This window comes from Ursus americanus, chromosome 9 (assembly GCF_024610735.1).
Source record: "Ursus americanus isolate L20-20 chromosome 9, mUrsAme1.1.p, whole genome shotgun sequence".
Lineage (NCBI taxonomy): Eukaryota > Metazoa > Chordata > Mammalia > Carnivora > Ursidae > Ursus > Ursus americanus.
In genome coordinates, this window is record NC_142135.1 from 16,775,625 (window position 1) to 16,793,365 (window position 17,741).

At 42.2% G+C, this 17,741-nt stretch overlaps 1 long non-coding RNA gene across 2 annotated transcripts; it reads left to right on the top strand.

Moving 5' to 3' along the window:
* The first annotated feature begins 6,824 nt into the window (after positions 1-6,824).
* LOC148109422 (uncharacterized) lies at positions 6,825-16,518 on the top strand. Of its 2 annotated transcripts, none has more exons than XR_015725713.1 (3): positions 6,825-7,079; positions 10,136-10,241; positions 13,230-16,518. It is a non-coding gene; the product is annotated as an uncharacterized LOC148109422 (long non-coding RNA). The 2 variants fall into 2 exon arrangements; XR_015725712.1 differs by having other exon boundaries at positions 13,250-16,518.
* The last annotated feature ends 1,223 nt before the right edge of the window (positions 16,519-17,741 follow it).

A 17,741-nucleotide genomic window follows, 5' to 3' on the forward strand; every position in this document is an offset into this window, starting at 1 on the left:
CTCCCACTCCCCCTGCTTGTGTTCCCTCTCTCGCTGGCTGTCTCTGTCAAATAAATAAATAAAAATCTTAAAAAAAAAAAAAAAAAGAAAGTAAAGGGCAGCTATTTCTTGGCACCCAGTTCCCTAACATCCCCAAACCTAAGCCAGTCAGGGAGTGAGCAAGCAAATCAAACCAGTATGGTAACCCAAGACAACTGAAAATACAATTCAGATGTTTACTGCAATCTCTCAAAGAGCATCAAGTAGAAAGCGATTAATAACCTTTAGCAAATTTCTTCAAATACCCCTTCTCACCTCATTCAATTAGGTTAGACTAAGTTATGCCGCAATCACTAACAACTCCAAAACTCAGGGGCTTAACAACTCAGCGGCATGTGTAGCTCGTCTTAGTCTCTAGGGGAACCGGGCTGATGGAGTAGCCAACTTTTCAAAAGCTTTTGGTTGCTGTCCAGGTGGGAAGAGAGTTCAAAAGGGTCTCATACCAGCAATTAAATGCTCTAGCCCAGAAATGTCACCATAACTTTTACTCCCAACTCACTACCAGAACTATGGCTCCGTCCAAACACAGGGGGCTGGGAAGTGCAATCGTACTAAATTAGTTATCTGTAGCTGCAATAATGCTGTGAAAAACCAACCACTAAAACTCTGTGCCGTTCAACCACAAGCATTTATTGCTCATGCACCTGGGATCAGCCAGGGTGTTATTGCAGCATAAAGGAGGCCATCCTGATGAATAGAGTCATTTTGTCCCCATTTTACAAATGAGGAAACCAGGTTTGGCGTGCTTATTTACTTGTCTAGGGTTATGTAGCTGTTGAGGCAAGAGTCAAGTGTTGGGGTGCCTGGCTGGCTCAGTGGGAACGGCATGCAATTCTTGATTGTGGGGTTGTGAGTTTGAGCCTCACATTGGGTGTAGAGATTACTTAAATAAATAAATAAATAAACAAACAAACAAACAAACAAACAAACAAATATAATGAAATTAAACAAATGTAGACCTATCTCACTCTGCCTTTCCTACACCAGATTAGTATGGCTCTGAATTCTTCCAAAAGATGTATTGCCTGGACCAGAAAATATTTATTGCTAGTCTGGGTTAAAAATCTCTGGGAACTTTTATAACAAGATTCTGTTTTATCTCCTTGGAAAAAGGGTTTATTTGCACATTAAAAGGAGTGTTGGTAAACAAAGACATTGAGAGCACTTAAAAAAAAAATAAAGCACTGAGGAAGTGGGGCTGGGGGAGGGTCTGGTTAGACGGTAGACATGGATAATTTTTCCTATCCAGCACTGTCGCTACCCTTGCCCCCCACCACCTCAATGCCACCTCCCTCCCCAAAAGCATTGTTACACACACTTCTGGGAAATGCTTCTAGCCCACATCTCACTGGTCAAATGATTGGCTCAGGGGTGGGGTCTGACTCAGCTGAGCCAATCAGACCCCCTTTTGGGGGATTTTTAAAGTTGAGACCCAGTGCCCCAAGTCTCAGTCTCTCTCTGATAGCAAAGGCTGGGAGCTGCCGAAGGCCGCAGCTCCAACTCTGTGCTGATAGCCAGTCTGAGAGAGGGTAGCTGAAACTCAGGAGGAAAGAAAAAAGAGAGAGATAGTCAAAGAACATTCTGTTCTGGCAGCATTATGTCTCTTGTTCTAATTATCCCAGAAGCTTGCCTGGACTCCTGTCCTTCCTATACCCTGGTCATCTGAGCTAAAACATTGCTTTCTATTTCTAAAATAGATGTAACTGGAAGAAAAAAGAATCAGAGAAGGCTTCAGGAGGGTGATACATGAGCTGAGTCTGGAAAGATGAATAGGGGTTACAAAGCAGAGACGTTAGGGAAGGAAACAGCATCTGCAGAAAGTCAGGGGCATTTGTGAAACAACATGGACCCTTCTAGAAAGTAGAAATGCTTAGTGTAATTAAAGCACAGGACGCAAGAGGAAGTCTTATGCATGTCAAGTACTCAGCGCCTAGAAAACCCTCAATAATAATAACAAGAACAATTATTATTTTTCTGTGGGTGAATGGAGGAAGAGTGAGACACATGTCAAAGTCAGAATATAAAAGACCCAGATTGCCCTTCTAAGGAGTTTGGATCTTATTCTGAAAGGTTCTAGGGAAACTTGTGGTTTCTAGATGCATCCCTGTGACTGTAGGAGAAAGACAACTTAAGAGTTGAAGCAGAAGGAGGGTGGGAGCTGTTGTTCCACTTGAGACAGAAGTGAGGAAGGGTCGATCAAGGCAGTCACCGTGAAAGGCATCCAAGCAGGCAACAGTTAGATGGTAAGGGTACATTGGTGTACTGTGTAGGAAAGCTGACATTGCAAAGGAAGAGTTGTGTTTCATCAGTGAAACAGAAATGTGTGTCATGCTGCTAACTGATGCAAACCCAGGCCATGTTTTCCACTTCCTAGACGACTCAGCTGTTTGGCATGGTAGGGAAGGGGTGGGGGTGGGGGTGGGGATAAGGCAAGAGCCATTACAGGTGAACTCTGACACAGCGCCCCTCCCCCACCCTCTTCACATGACTCAGAAGAGAAAAAGAAAATCACAGAGACAGGCTCCAAGTTGCTTAAATAAATATGCATGTCTAGGTGTTCTCATAAAACATACATGAAAGCAACCAAGGGCAGTGTTTCCTGTGTAATCAAAAGGATTTGGCAACTACAGCTGGAATGATACAGTATCAAAGCAGAAGGGGAAATGTGATGTTGAATTTGACAGGCGGCAAGATCATCCCTGAGTACAATGAGAAACTGCTGACCTAGACTGCAGTTTCTAAAAGGCCTCCCGCAGGCTAAAGGAAGGAGGAGACCAGAGAGCGAAGCTCCCTATTCTGTGATGGAACGGGCCGTGGCTGCAAGTGTCCAGTCTTTACACCCTTCCACATGGGCACGAGAGGAGGAGGGTGTGGAAATCTTGGCCCCCATCATGTCCACAACTGTCCTAAGAAAGACAGCCTGTAGCCACCTCTGTCTTAGCCACAATGCATCATATCCCATCTTACGGATGGGGCATAATTTTATCATCCCTCTATTGTTGGCAGCTGGGTTTTAAAAAATTATATGCAAACTTTATGCCAGAGATATTAATAGCTAAGTGTGCTATTGTAGGCAGTAGTCAAAGGCAGCATAGAAAGGTTCTGTTGGAAGCTTAAACCTTTAAATTACACTCTGCCGGTGGTGGCCTGTGCCAAAGGCCTCCCTGGGCAGAGGATCGTGGAGTCAGAGAGTGTGGGGAATATGTCCCACAGGACTGAATAACTAGCCTTGATTCACAGGCTCCTAATATTTGTGGGCTCAGAGGGCAGACTATCAATCACATGTGACAGGATGCCAGTAAACCGTGAGTAAAATATCTCTAATTGCTGTAAGGGAGGAAGGCGAACTGAGCAAAGTGTTTATTGTGCATTAAGGATTCTAGGGCAGTGTGGCCTCCTTTCTCCAGTGCCCACTCTGGGCAGTGTGTGAGAGCCCAGTGAGGATGACCAGCAAGAAATCTGCATGTAACAGACCAGGCTCTTCAGTCTCTTCTGATTTTTATGTGGCCTTACCCAACAGTAAAAACCATCTTTCCCAAATAATTTTTTAAAAGATTTTATTTAATTTGAGAGAGAGAGAGCATGAGGGGGGCGTGGGGGAAGGGGCAGAGGGAGAGGGAGAAGCAGACTCTGCTGAGCGGGGAGTCCGACTCAGGGCTGGATCCCAGGACCCTAGAGTCATGACCTGAGCTGAAGGCAGACGCCTAACCGACTGAGCCACCCAGGCTCCCCCCAAGTAATTTTTTAAAAAGAATTTTTCTTAGAGCGGATTTAAGTTCACAGAGAAATTAAGAGAAAGGTAAATAGATTTTCCCATATACCTCCTGCCCCCACAGATGCACATTCTCCCCCATTATCCACGTCCCCACCAGAGGGACACCTCTGTTACAGCTGATGAACCTACGTGGACACATCATAATTTCCCAGAGCCCATGGTTTATATTATGGTTCTCTCTTGGTGTTGTACATTCTATGGGTTTGGACATTATAATACCATACAGAGTATTTTCATTGCCCTAAAAATCCTCTGAGTTCTATCTGTTCATCCCTCCCTTTTCCCTTTTACCCAAGTATTTTTGTTTTCATTATATTGATGTCTTTGAAAAATATTGCAAACAACTTTCTGCGTGAGGAAAGGGAAAGATAAGATAGGATATGCACAGTGGGACTGCCTCTTTCATCTATAGACCTTAGAAGGGCGTTTCTCTGCCCACACTGGCCTATGCAAAGGCCTCCCCAGGCAGAAGGCCGTGGAGTCAGAGAATGCTGGGACTATTTCCCATAGGACTGAATAATTTGAATTTTGCATACAATTAAAACCTCTAACTCATGAGTACTGTGAACACGGAGTCGTAATTTCACATATTCCATCCTGTTCTCTCCAAAAGTGTGTTGCCTGAATGCATTGGCTCCATAGCTTACTAGTACTCTAAACTTGGGCATAATATTTAACTTCTCTGGGCCTTGATTTCTTCATCTGGAAAATCGGGATTAAAATAGGAGCAAGGGCATAGAATTGTGAAGAGTTTAGAACAGCACTGGCACACAGAAGTCCTCAGTGAATGCTAGCTGCTATTATTGCTGTTATTATTGTTTGTTATCTTTTTTTATTAAACCATCCGGAATGCTACAGAATTTGCTGATTATTATTCACAGACAAGAAATGGGCAGTCACATTATGCTTTTCTCACTGGCTGTATAGCACACAGCAATTCCTTGGAGGGCTCCATGACCATTACTTAGCACTACAGATATACAAGAAACGATAATCCGATAAACACTTGTACACCCAGGAAGTCTCTGGTGCTGCTTTCATCTGTTTTCTCAAAGCATATTCTGCTAAACTGTGAAGGGAATTCATCATTTGCAGGATGATCCCATTTATTCCCCCTTAACACACCACGAACTCCTACATATCGTATTGTTTCTATTATTGAAGCCTTTCTAAGGAGAGTATCAGCGATGTGCTGATAAATTTAACAACAGACTCTCTGGACCAAAAAAAAAAAAAAAAAAAAAAAAACAGCCCTGGTTTGTAGCATGTAAATACTCCTACTGCTCAAGAGCAATTTCAAGCTAGCAATGTGATGTCATTGGGAAGAGGTGAGCAATAGTACACTGTTACATAGTATGTTCCCTAGACAGATACAGTGGACACGAATAACCTCAAGAGTGTTGATAATTGTAAAACAGGATACAATAATTAAGAAATTATTTTTTTTTCAAATCATCAGATGTTTCAGTTACCTATTGCTGTGTAAAAAATCACCTCAGAATGTATCGGCTTAAAACAAAAATGAGTTCCTAAATTCCACAGTTCTTTGAGCTGCTCCACGGGTTATAGCCATGGTCACTCATGGCTGCATTCAGCTGAAGCTCACTGGGGCTGAAACATCCAAGATGGCTTCTCATCTACCAGTGCCTCTGCCCACGGGGCCTCTCGTCATTTGGCAGTCTAGCTGGAGTGTCTTTACGTGGCACTGGGTTCTAAGACAGGAATGCTCCAGTAGGACAAGCCTGCATGTATAAGGGTTTAACCAGCCTCTGTTTGCATCATCGTGGCTGCTAATGTCCCATTGGCCGAAACAAGTCACATGGGCTGGTCTAGCCTCGATGTGGGAGGGAACTACACACCTGCATGATCCCAAGAGGTGTGTTTTGTTAGAGATTCCTAATGTGATGGTTGACCACAGATGACATCAGGAAATCCCAGAGGCACATTCAGTGGGAGTACATATAGGAATAAGTCATCCTTTGAAGGAGGTTGGGAGGGTTGTCCTACTCTGTGTGTGTGTGTGTGTGTGTGTGTGTGCACGTGCACGTGCGCGTGTGTGTGTGTGTGTGTGTGTGTATCTTGGGGAGGTAAGGGGAGCTGCAAAAGAAGGAGGAGGAGTGACTGTTCATAGCAGCATTGTACACAATAGCTAAATCGTGGAAGGAGCCGAGATGCCCTTCAACAGATGACTGGATTAAGAAGTTGTGGTCCATATATACAATGGAATATTACTCAGCTATCAGAAAGAACGGATTCTCAACATTTGCTGCAACATGGATGGCACTGGAGGAGATAATGCTAAGTGAAATAAGTCAAGCAGAGAAAGACAACTATCATACGATTTCTCTCATCTATGGAACATAAGAACTAGGATGATCGGTAGGGGAAGAAAGGGATAAAGAAAGGGGGGGTAATCAGAAGGGGGAATGAAACATAAGAGACTATGGACTATGAGAAACAAACTGAGGGCCTCAGAGGGGAGGGGGGTGGGGGAATGGGATAGACCGGTGATGGGTAGTAAGGAGGGCACGTATTGCATGGTGCACTGGGTGTTATACACAACTAATGAATCATCGAGCCTTACATCGGAAACCGGGGATGTACTGTATGGTGACTAACATAATATAATAAAAAATCATTAAAAAAAAAAAAAAGAAGGAGGAGGAGGAGTGGACAAACATCATATGTAACTCAGTGATTCTTAACCAAGAGTGACTGCCCCCAGACCCCGGAGGACATTTGGCCATGTCTGCAGACATTTTTGACTGTCATAACTGAGAAGGCGGGTGCTACCGTCACGTGGTGCTAAGGGTGCCGCTTATCATCCTACCATGCACGGGGAAACCCCTCACCAACAAACAACTGTTGGACCCAAAGCGTCAACAGTGCTGGGGCTGTGAAACCCTGTGTGCAACCTAACACACACACACAAATTTGGCTGGTGAGCGTGTACTCTCTCTTGCCAACACATTTTTTCCTACTGCCTTTGACAGCACGTACAAGATATAAAACGCGTTCGGAGCTCTGTAAGTGCATGTTCAGTCTACTTGGATTGGCTTCAGACAAACGAGACAGATGTAGCTTATTTGGCTCCAGTGCCTTGCCAGTCAAGCATATGCATGTTTGCACATTATATCTGCGGCGGCAGCAGACACGTCCTGTGACTGAAGGAGCTTGCACATCCAACTTTCCCTGAAACATCTTGAATTACTTTTCCTCCAAGTCTTCCAGCTCTCAGGTGCCTCATCTCTCTTTGCTTTCTCAGGTAAGCCATTCTGTTCCATTCCTCATTGTACTAAGACTACATTTGCCCTCTCTCTGCAAAGGAGATCCTCATTTGTTGTTCAGTAAATATCAGTGGAGTTCCTACGTGGGCAAGGGCTGTTCTGGGTGCTGAGGAATGGCAGTGAACAAGACAAAATTGCCCTTGCCTGGAATTTACATTCTGGTTGGGAAGACAGACAACTGAGAAAATAAATAAATTATATCATGTCAGGCAATGAAAAGTGAAGAATTTTTTTAAAGATTTTATTTATTTATTAGAGAGAGAGAGAAAACATGGGGGAGACGGAGAGGGAGAAGCAGACTCCCCGTTGAACAGGGAGCCCGACATAAGGCTCGATCCCAGGCTCATCCCAGGCTCATCCCGGGCTCAATCCCAGACTCGATTCCAGGCTCATCCCAGGCTCATCCCAGGCTCGATCCCAGGCTTGATCCCAGGCTCGATCCCAGGACCCCGGGATCATGACCTGAGCCAAAGGCAGATGCTCAACTGACTGAGCCACCCAGACGCCCCAAAAGTGAAGACACATTTAAGTAGAGTAAAGGGATGAGCAGGAGGAGTGGGCTGATACCTGGGTTAAGGTGTCCAAGAAGGGCATAGCTGGCAGGTATTATGTGAGCAGAGAACTGGGCACCACCCAGGAAGGAGACACAAAGACAGGTTTTCAACAGTGTCCTCGTTGCACAGTGTAAGACATTGCTATTGGCTTCCCAGGGTTGCTGTAATGAAGTATTGCAAACTGGGTGGCTTAAAAGAGTGAAATTTATTCCCTCACAGTTCCAGGGTCTAGAAGTCTGAAAGCAAAGTATTGGCAGGATTGGTTCTTTCCAGAGGCTTTGAGGGAGAGTCTGGTCCATGCTTCTCTCCTAGCTCCTGGTCCTGGTGGGCAATCCTCGGCTTACAGATGTGCCACTCCAATCTCTGCCCTTGTCTTCTCATGGCCTTCTCTCCCTACATTTTCTCTTTTTATAAGTATATCAAGTCATTGCTAATCCAACGGACTGGCTCACCCTCATCAGGTATGACCTCATTTAGACATAGTAAATCTGCAAATTCTATTTTCAGATAACATCACATTCACAGGTACCAAGGTTTAGGATTTTAGTATATTTATTTGGGGAACACATTTCAGCTTCTAACATGATTGTTTGGGGTTATCACAATGACTAAGGGTACAACAGGAATTTAGGAAAGGGGTCAGGGATGTTAGGCAGACATCCTACAATGTATAAAATGGTTCTGCATCCTTTTGAGCATTTCCAACATATTCCTGTAAGTGAAAACCCTGTTTGTAATATAGGAACTAGAACCTGATTCTGTTTTACATGGAAACATAAAGAATATTTACAGGGATTTAATATACTCTCAATTGTCCTGAAATGCAGCTACTGGACTCATTGAGACAAGATTGTACTTGTTCTTTTTTTGCTTTGTTTCATTTTTAAAATTTAAATATATTTGACATATACCATTGTGTAAATTTAAGATGTATATACTTACTGGGGCGCCTGGGTAGCGCAGTCGTTAAAGCGTCTGCCTTCGGCTCAGGGCGTGATCCTGGTGATCCGGGATCGAGTCCCACATCAGGCTCTTCCGCTATGAGCCTGCTTCTTCCTCTCCCACTCCCGCTGCTGTGTTCCCTCTCTCGCTGGCTGTCTCTCTGTCACATAAATAAATAAAATCTTTAAAAAAAAAATCAAAAGATGTATATACTTACTGTTTCTAATGTATATGTGTGTATTATTTCCTCTCTCTTACATAAAAAATGGCATATTATATATAAACTATTTGGAGCTTCTATTTTTTTTACTTACTAAGGTATCCTGGAGATCACTCCATATGCATTCATTGAGATTTTCCTTATTCTTTCAAATTATTCTAATGTGTGAATGTACCATAGTCTGCAACCTATCTTCGATGTATGAGCACTTGGGTCCTTTCCAATATGTTGCAGTTACAATAACACAATAAATAACCTTGTATCTGACTTTTGTGCAATTTTTTTGGTACTCTTCCAAGTTTATGTTCAGGATAAGTTACTAAAATTGCCATTGTTAGGTTAAAGGGTAAATGTATATGTTGTTTCTATTCTTGAGGGATTATACTATTTTTTTGATGATCTGCTGGGTGACAAATAGCATCTCAGTATGGTTTTAAGTTGCATTTCTCTTATTATGGGAAAAGTTGAATATCTTTTAAAATGCTTCAGGGTAATCTATTTTTGGGGGAATTATCTGTGCATTTTGTCCATTTTTCTATTGGATTTTTGGTCTGTTTTCCTCTCATTTTTTAAAAAGATTTTATTTTTAAGTAATCTTTATACCCAACTTGGGGCTTGACCTCACGACCCCAAAATCAAGAGTCTCATGCCTTACCAGCTGAGCCAGCCAGGCACTTCACCCTCATTTTTTTTTTTTGAAACAAGTTCTTCATATATTTGGGGATATTAGTCTTTTATCTGTAATAAATCTTGAAAATATTTTCTCCCACTTTGTCATTTAGCTTTTGACTTGGTGACTTTTTTGTCATGCATATTTTTACATAGTTCAATCTGTTCAGTCTATTATTTTATTACATACGAATTTTGATGTCCTTTCTTTATTCAGAACTTTCCCAGCAGTTGTTCACCATTATGCATAATCACGTAACCAATGCTGGACTATGGTGGTGTTTGAGTTACAAATACAACACGTGGGTATCTGTCTGCATTTGTAGCTCTTTGCTCACATTACTAAGTCTCACTGCAAGCACCAGACGATTGCATTACATCTGCTCATGTAGTTGTGCCTGAGCGTTTATATATTAAAATGCATATTATAGTATAAATTAATTTCCTTTAATTATCATTTGTATGACAATTAGGCATTACAGTGATTTTATTGAAACTATAATTCATGATCTATGGTTTTCATTTTGGGAGCAAATATTTGTTTTAAAAGAGGGCATTTGGTCCGATAGGGTTGAGCACCACTCCTCTGGGGGAAGCATGTTTCCAGTTCAGGGTCTAGCAAATTTGTGTGCTGTCTTGGCTTTTCCAGTGCAGGGAACTCAATGAGGCTGAGACGCTGTAACAAGGCGGAAAGTGGGAGGAATGAGTCACCGAAGTAGCCAGGATTCAGATCATCTAGGACCTTGAAGGTCATGGTAAGAACTTTTCATCACACTTTGAATAAAATTCGATGGAGCTTTGAGCAAGGGAGTGACAGGAGCTGATTTAGGCTCCTGTGTGAGAATGCAGAGGGCACACTGGGAGCTGGGATATAGAGGAAGTGGGAGAAGCATAAACCTAGGCCAGGGGATACTGATGGGAAGTGGGGGAGGGGGTCAGAGACAATTTCTAAAATGAATAATTCATCCCTTCAACAAGTCTTTCCTGAACACCTACTATGTATTAGGCACAGTTGTAGGCACTGGGGATACAGAAGTGAACAAAGTTCTTATCCCTGTGGAACTCACAGCTAGAAGTCACAACCTGAGAACTTCTTCAAGCTCTTTGGTGGAAGCAATCAATACTTGTTAGTGTATGTGGAACATAATTCATTGATGCTGTAAAACTATATATAGTCATAAGATTCTGGCAGGCCATTCCCTTGAGGCATCTGGAATGTTTTCAGATGGAAAGAAAAGGGAAGCGGAGGGAGGGCTTTGGCTGGAGTAGGAGGGAGGGCAGGTAGGGCTGGACTGACATTTCAAAGCTGACCCTAAATCAAAAAAATGAAGGTACCTGTCCTTATTTTTAATTCAAAATCAGGAACAATGCACAAACTTAAACACAAAGAAAACAAAGTTTATTCTAGGTTATCTGAGTGGAAAATTCTAGATAAGTTCACAAGCCTCTGCTTTGCTGGTGTTCTAAAACTGTTCACGGTTTACCAGTGGATGGTGAGGAGCGGTGATCATCTGGTCTGTGGATGGACTGAAAGCCAGATTCGATCCCTACATGGAAATAGAAACTTGACTGGGTGCTTAGCAGGAGGTGATGGGGACTTGTCCGTCCACTCAATGCAGATTGCTCTGAACTGGAAGGAGATTCAAGGGCTTTCAACTGTGGGAGGGCTCTATGCAGAGGGGCTCTAGAAAGGATGAAACCCCCAGGACACCGCACCAACATATCTCATCAATCCTTAACAGTTGGCTAACGACTGGATTTCGATCCAATTTCAGGCCTTTGTGAAAAGCAATGTGTCTATATGAAATCAGTGGACAGACCTAGGTTTTGTTGGGCCTGAAGCTTATACAGTCTGGGGGAGGCGGAGCTCTTTAAAAAAAAGGATATAAAATTATGAATAGAAAGTTAGACAAGAGCCTTGGAAGAGCCCATATAAGTGAAGGCCCCTGTGGCCCAAATTTGATAAGCTTCACAATCACGAGGTCTCTGGGAGTAACAGTCGTAAAGATGCTCACATCCTTTCATCTCAGAACCCCACTCCTGGAAATCTGTTCAATAGAATCATTGAGAGGCAGTGTGGTAGAGTTCTGTCAAGAGCAGAATAAGGGGGTGCCTGGCTGACTCAGTTGGTAGAGCATGTGATTCTTGATCTCGGGGTTGTGAGTTTGAGCCCCACGTTGGGTGTAGAGATTACTTAAAAATAAAATCTTAAAAAAAATCAGAATAAAATGCAAGGTCCTTTCAATAACCTATAACGTCCTACATGATTCTAAGTACCTCCCCTTCCCTACTCTCTCTGACCCTTCTCCCCGACTTTCTCCACTCAACCATGTTGACCTTCATGCTGTGAGGCCTCCCTGCCAGCCAGGCACGCTTCCCCTCGGGGCCTTTGCCAGTCCCACTACCTGAATGGCTCTTCCCCGCGTATCCCCATTTCTTGCTCCTTACCTCCTTGAGATCTTTACTCAAGTATCCCTTGAGATCAAAGTGAGGCCTTCCCGGACCAACCCAAATCTTACTTTGCTCCATTTTTTCCCCTGGTACTTATCAAGAGTTCATCCAGTATACCTCTTACCTTCACCCTTTTCAATTGTCTTCCTGCCTCCTCTAGAATGTAAGCTCTCAGAGGGCAGAGATATTCATCAGTGTGGTTCACTACTGTATCCATAATGCCTGGAAGAGTACCTGGTGATGTGGAAATTTTGGGGTTTGAAGTGAACAGTTAAGAAAGAATTCTTGAGGTGCCTTTGATGCAAAAAGGATGGTTTTATTAAAGCACAGGACAGGACCCGTGGGCAGAAAATGCTGCATTGGGGTTGTAAGGAATGACTGATTATATACTTTCAAGTTGGCAGGAGGTTAGGGATAGTGTAAGTTTCTAAGGAATCTGGAAGCAAGGTTTCCAGGACCTGGAGGGGTTAGCTGTTGTTAGGAAAAGGTCATTTACTACCGTCTAGTAAAACCTTAGTCATGAGACCCTTGAGATGTATATCAGCAGGCCATATGCTTGAAGGATGATTGCTAACACATATCTTGGGGGGCAGAGATAAAGGAAATTCCCAGAGGAATTTTTATATGTTAAAGGATCCTGGAGGTTGGGCTAATGTTAAGCTAAGGCTGCCTTTTGCCCTCAGCAAAGTATTGACATCGAGGCAGCTGAGTTCCTAGAGGAAGGTCAGTCTGCTTGTCAAGGACTTATCAATGGGCTGTAAGTTGTAAGGAAATTTAGTTTTTTTCTTTTGCCTTTGTTTGCCATATCACCGTACCTAACACGTTGCTGTGAGCTGATTGTGTCTCCCCAAATTCTCCCCACAATGTTGAAATCCTAATGCCCAATGTAATGGTATCAGGATGAGGGGATTTGGGGAGGCTCTACCCTAATGAATGAAGTTAATGCTCTAATAAGAGAGACTGAAAGAGTTCTCTTGTCCTTTCTACTGTGTGCGGAGTAGAGGACCCTCACCAGAACCTGACCATGCTGGTGCCCTGATTTTGAACTGCCAGCCTCCAGAACTGTGAAGAATAAATTTCTGTTGTTTGTAAACCACGCAGGCTAGAGCACTCTGTTAGATGGCTGAATTAAAGTGTACCACCTTGGGCTCTAGATGGACCTGGTGTTAAGTCTTTGTACTTGCTAGCAAGTGGCAAGTTACTTCACTTTTCTGAGGCTGTTTCTTCAGTTATAAATAAAAATAAAAGTACCTCGAAGGGTTGAAGTGTTCTTTTTTTTTTTTTTTTTTAAGATTTTACTTATTTATTTTAGAGAGAGAGAGAGACGGCAAGAGCGGGACGGGCAGAAGGAATGGGAGAGAAAGAGAATCTCGAGCAGACTCCATGCTGAGTGGACAGCCTGACGCAGGGTTTGATCCCATGACCCTGAGATCATGACCTGAGCTGAAACCAAGGGTCAGATGCTTAAACAACCGTGCCACCCAGGCTCCCTGGGTTGAAGTGTTCTTGTGAAGACTTATTAAGACCATACCCATAAAGTGTCAAATTATTAGTACTCAACACATTATTAGTAAAAAGAAAAAGAAGCTAGCTATCAGTATACAAAAAACATATACATGAAGATGTTCAAGCTGTATTTAGTATTGTAAAACAGGCGTCAGAAATAGGACAACGGTCAAAGGATTATGCTAGACCACGAATAGAATATTATTTAGTCATTAGAATGATAATTATGAATATGAAAGGGATTATTTTTTCCCGAATACTTCCTGCATAAACTCTGGTCCAGCCAGCCTGGTTTACTCGTCTACGAAACATTGAGTAACTCCCACATGCTGGTCCTTTGTGTTAGTTACTAGAGTAAAACTAGTACGTATGAGATGTTTTGGAGTTTATAAAGAGCTTTTACATTTGTCACTGTCAAAGTTGGACTCAGGCCAGATAGACCTGGATTGGAATCCCCACTTACAGTTATGTGACCTTGGATGAGTTAGCTGATGTCTGTTCCTCAGTGTCTGTAACAATAATAATGATTCTGTACCTACCTGTGGGGGTTAGTGTGCCCGTGAAGGGAGACGATGCATGGAAACTTCAAGCCTGAAGCTTGGTAAACGGCAGGCTCTCAATTCAAACAGACAAACAATAAACGACCTCCATGTAGCGGCAAATGATTTTATTATTATTATTAGGGACTTGCCCATGGTCATACACAATCAGTGAAGGTCACACAATCAGCAAAGGACAGCCACAGAACTGATACCCAGATTCATTCCTTTATGGTATATAGAAGGCTGACTAGTACACACACACACACACACACACACACACACACACGCTCATTAAAATAACAAATGCGAAATGCTTTATAGGGTGTTTGGTAACTGCCTTTTCCCCCAACCCAGTGTGCCAAAATCATTAAAACTTCCCAGACTTATGACTAAAAATATAGGACTGGTTCTGCCAGGCGTGACAGAGATAAATTATTATTCTTGCCATAGCTTCACCTGCAAGATGGGGCTAATGAAATTGGCTCCTCGTTAATGTAAGGAATAATTACATCTCTGCAATGTGCTTTGAATTTCTTAAAGATGCCACTTATGTGGCAAGCATCCATTAGGATGGTGTTCTTGTGTGACTGTTGTGACAGAAGATATTTGAGTCATCAGCCCCCTGTCTGTCAGCATCACTCAGCAGTGCCAAGCTTCAGAGCTAGGCAATATTGTGCTCTTAATTGTTGGCCTCCCTCCAGTATTTTTTAAAGTCCTTTTTTTTTTTTTAAGAGAAACAATTGGAAATATACTTCAATACAGCAGGAAAGACGTAGTTAAGGTCATCTTTTCTACCTCAATCCTTCTAAAGTTTTTGACATTGAACATGTACCTTTCTGAACAAGCCTCCTTTCTATGTATTTTGAAAATTAAGTTGGGACAAAATTTAAAAGGTATAAAAGAATATGCAATAAAATATTTCCCTCCTACTCCTGTCTCCCAGCCTTTTGAGTTTCCCTTCCCAGAGGTAACCGTTGTTCCAAGCAAATACTGTGTGTATATTTGTGTGTATGCCTTCTGTACAATACAACTATGTAATGGCATAGTGTGCACATTGTACTATAACTCTTGTGTCCCTATTGCTATGTTATTAGAGACCACTCCATTTTGGGGTGTAGAAGTTATTGTTTTCCAATAAAGGTTGATAGTACTTGACCATATGGATAAACCATAGTTCAATCAGTTTCTTATTGATGGTTAATCAGCTATTTGCAACTCGTGCTATTTCAAAAAGTGTGGCAATGATTCTCCTTGTGCACTTAAAAAAAAGTTGGGAGTCAATCTAAAGCTTAAATTCCTAGAAATGCGTTTCAGTATTGCCAAATTGCTTGCCAGAGAGGCTGTACCAACGTATAGTCTCATCAATAATTCATGAGAGCGCCTATTTCCCCCACACTTCCACAATTTTTCCTAGAACTTAGCCTAATCATTACCTGCAAGTTTTTAAATGATGACTTGTGTTAATGACAGTAACACAGAGACTTCCTTACAAGCTAAGCAATTAAATTCTAGAGCAAGCTGTTTGGGAGCATTGGGGAAGTCCAATATTTAATATAGCTAAGAATACACCACCTTTTTATTGCCCAGAATAGTTTATCACAATATATTATGATTTTATAGAGAGAAAAATCCTGAATGTCCATCTAGTCTGATGGTTCTCAAAGGATGGTCTGCAGATAATTTGGATCAGAATCACATGGTGGGAGGGGATAGGGTTTTGAAAATGGAGATTTCTATTTCTAAAAGTGATATGCTTTCATTGTAAAACATTTCGAAAAGAGAAGCAAAAAGAGAATAGTAATAATGTTGATGTTCCTTTAAGGCCTAGACATGAATTTATCTCATTTGAATCTTCATAACAATCCTGTGAATGCAGTACTATTATTCTCCCCCTCCCATTTTACAGATGAAGAAACTGAGGCACAGTGAGATTGTCATTTTTACATGATATTGCTAATAAGTGGTAAAGCCACAACTTTAACTTTAGTGTTTCTAAAGCCTGAAGTTGAATTCCAGAGCATGCACTCTCTGAATTCTAGAGCACAACCTAGAAATAAATACTGTAAAATGGAGTGTGTGTTGTTTTGTTCTTGGTGGATTTTTTTTCATCTGTAATAATGATTTCATCAGAGAAAACTTCCTTAGCTTTCCACCTAAGCTAGATAACACATTTTCTCTTATTGTACCTTGGATACAATGGGTAGTGGGTATGAGAAGATAGGGAGATGCAGAGAATGAATCTCAGGCAATATCTTCAAATATTATGTTATTTATACAACGCTCTAGCTTTTGTTGTATATCAAAATTGCCATGTAAGGTTTTACTACTTCATATTCCCACCAGCTTTGTATGAATGAGGAGTTTCTTCACATATTCACTACGCTTGATATCCATTAGGTCCCCAAATGTTACATGTTATCAGACTGTGGAATATTTAGCGTCCTTTTATTCTGTAAAAACTGTTTTTTGATAATAAACATCAGGGATGTTGCGCTGAGAAATGTTCTCTAAAATAATACATTGTTGGACACACTTTGCTGTTGGAAATTTTACTGGTGTACATGGAAAATCCCATTCTCCCCGACAGATCTGAGCTATATATATGGTTCATTCTGACACAGGATTTTCAATCTAGGTGCAAAGCTTTAGATAAGGAGTTTTCACACCCAACAGTCCACATTTATCCTGAATTTGAGATTTCAAAGGAAAGAGGACCCTGGGTCTGTTTCTCAGCTGAGGCCTAGGCTTGATGTTAACACTTTTACACACAGCACTGCTTTGCTTTGAGCCCATCAAAACACTGCTTCATTTAAATTTTATCAAGAATTTTACTTCACCCACTCTTTTGATTTTTGAGATGGTACAGGTTCCTTTGCAGTGCAGTGTCCCTTGCTGTAGCGAGTAAATAAAGCTAACTCTGGACTACAGGTGTGTTCCTAGTGGTCTTTACTGGATGGCTTAATCATTTTTTTAAAGCATAATCAAACTTAAACTGCAGGACCTACATCTGAAGACAACAGGAAAAGTTCCATCTCTCTATCTTTTTACAGATTCTTTTAAGAGCAAGATGGATTCTCATCTCCTTGTAATTTAAAACCTACTTGATAGTTAAGATCATTTCTACTTTCAGTCCCTCCAACATTCCAAGCTGGTTGGAGTGGATGTTTTCTCGACGTGGAAAACTCCCCAGTTCTTTGCCTGGGGGGTGGGGGGGGCGGTAGGGGGGTGGTTCAGCTCAAACACGACCTCATCCAAGAAGTTCTCCCTGACCATTCTCATCTAAAGTAGCCATCTTTCCCACACTCCCCTACCCCCACCCCATCACTCTACCGCATCATCCTATTTTATATTTATTTTTTCCACTCTCCGAAATTACCTAATTCACTTATTTAGTAGTTGTCTATCCCCATTAGAATCTAATCTCCAGGAGAGAAGGTACCACGACAGCTCTGATAGTCGCAGGATCCCCGGTGTCTAGAACCTTACCTCACACCTAATAAGCCCTCAACAAACATTTACAGACTGCAAGAACAAATGAGGAACTATGTACTTTATTTTCCTCCTTCCTTTTTAAACACCTTCCGAGAAGACCCACCTGGATTACAAATCCGGCTTGAACTATGTAGCAGGCGTTTAGCCTCGCCATTGGCGGGAGTATTTACCGTTGCCCCTGGCAACCACTGTTTCCCACCAGTCGTGTCTTCGCCCCGTCTGGCCCCGCCCCTTACCGCTCCGCCCCCGGACTGCCGAGCTTCA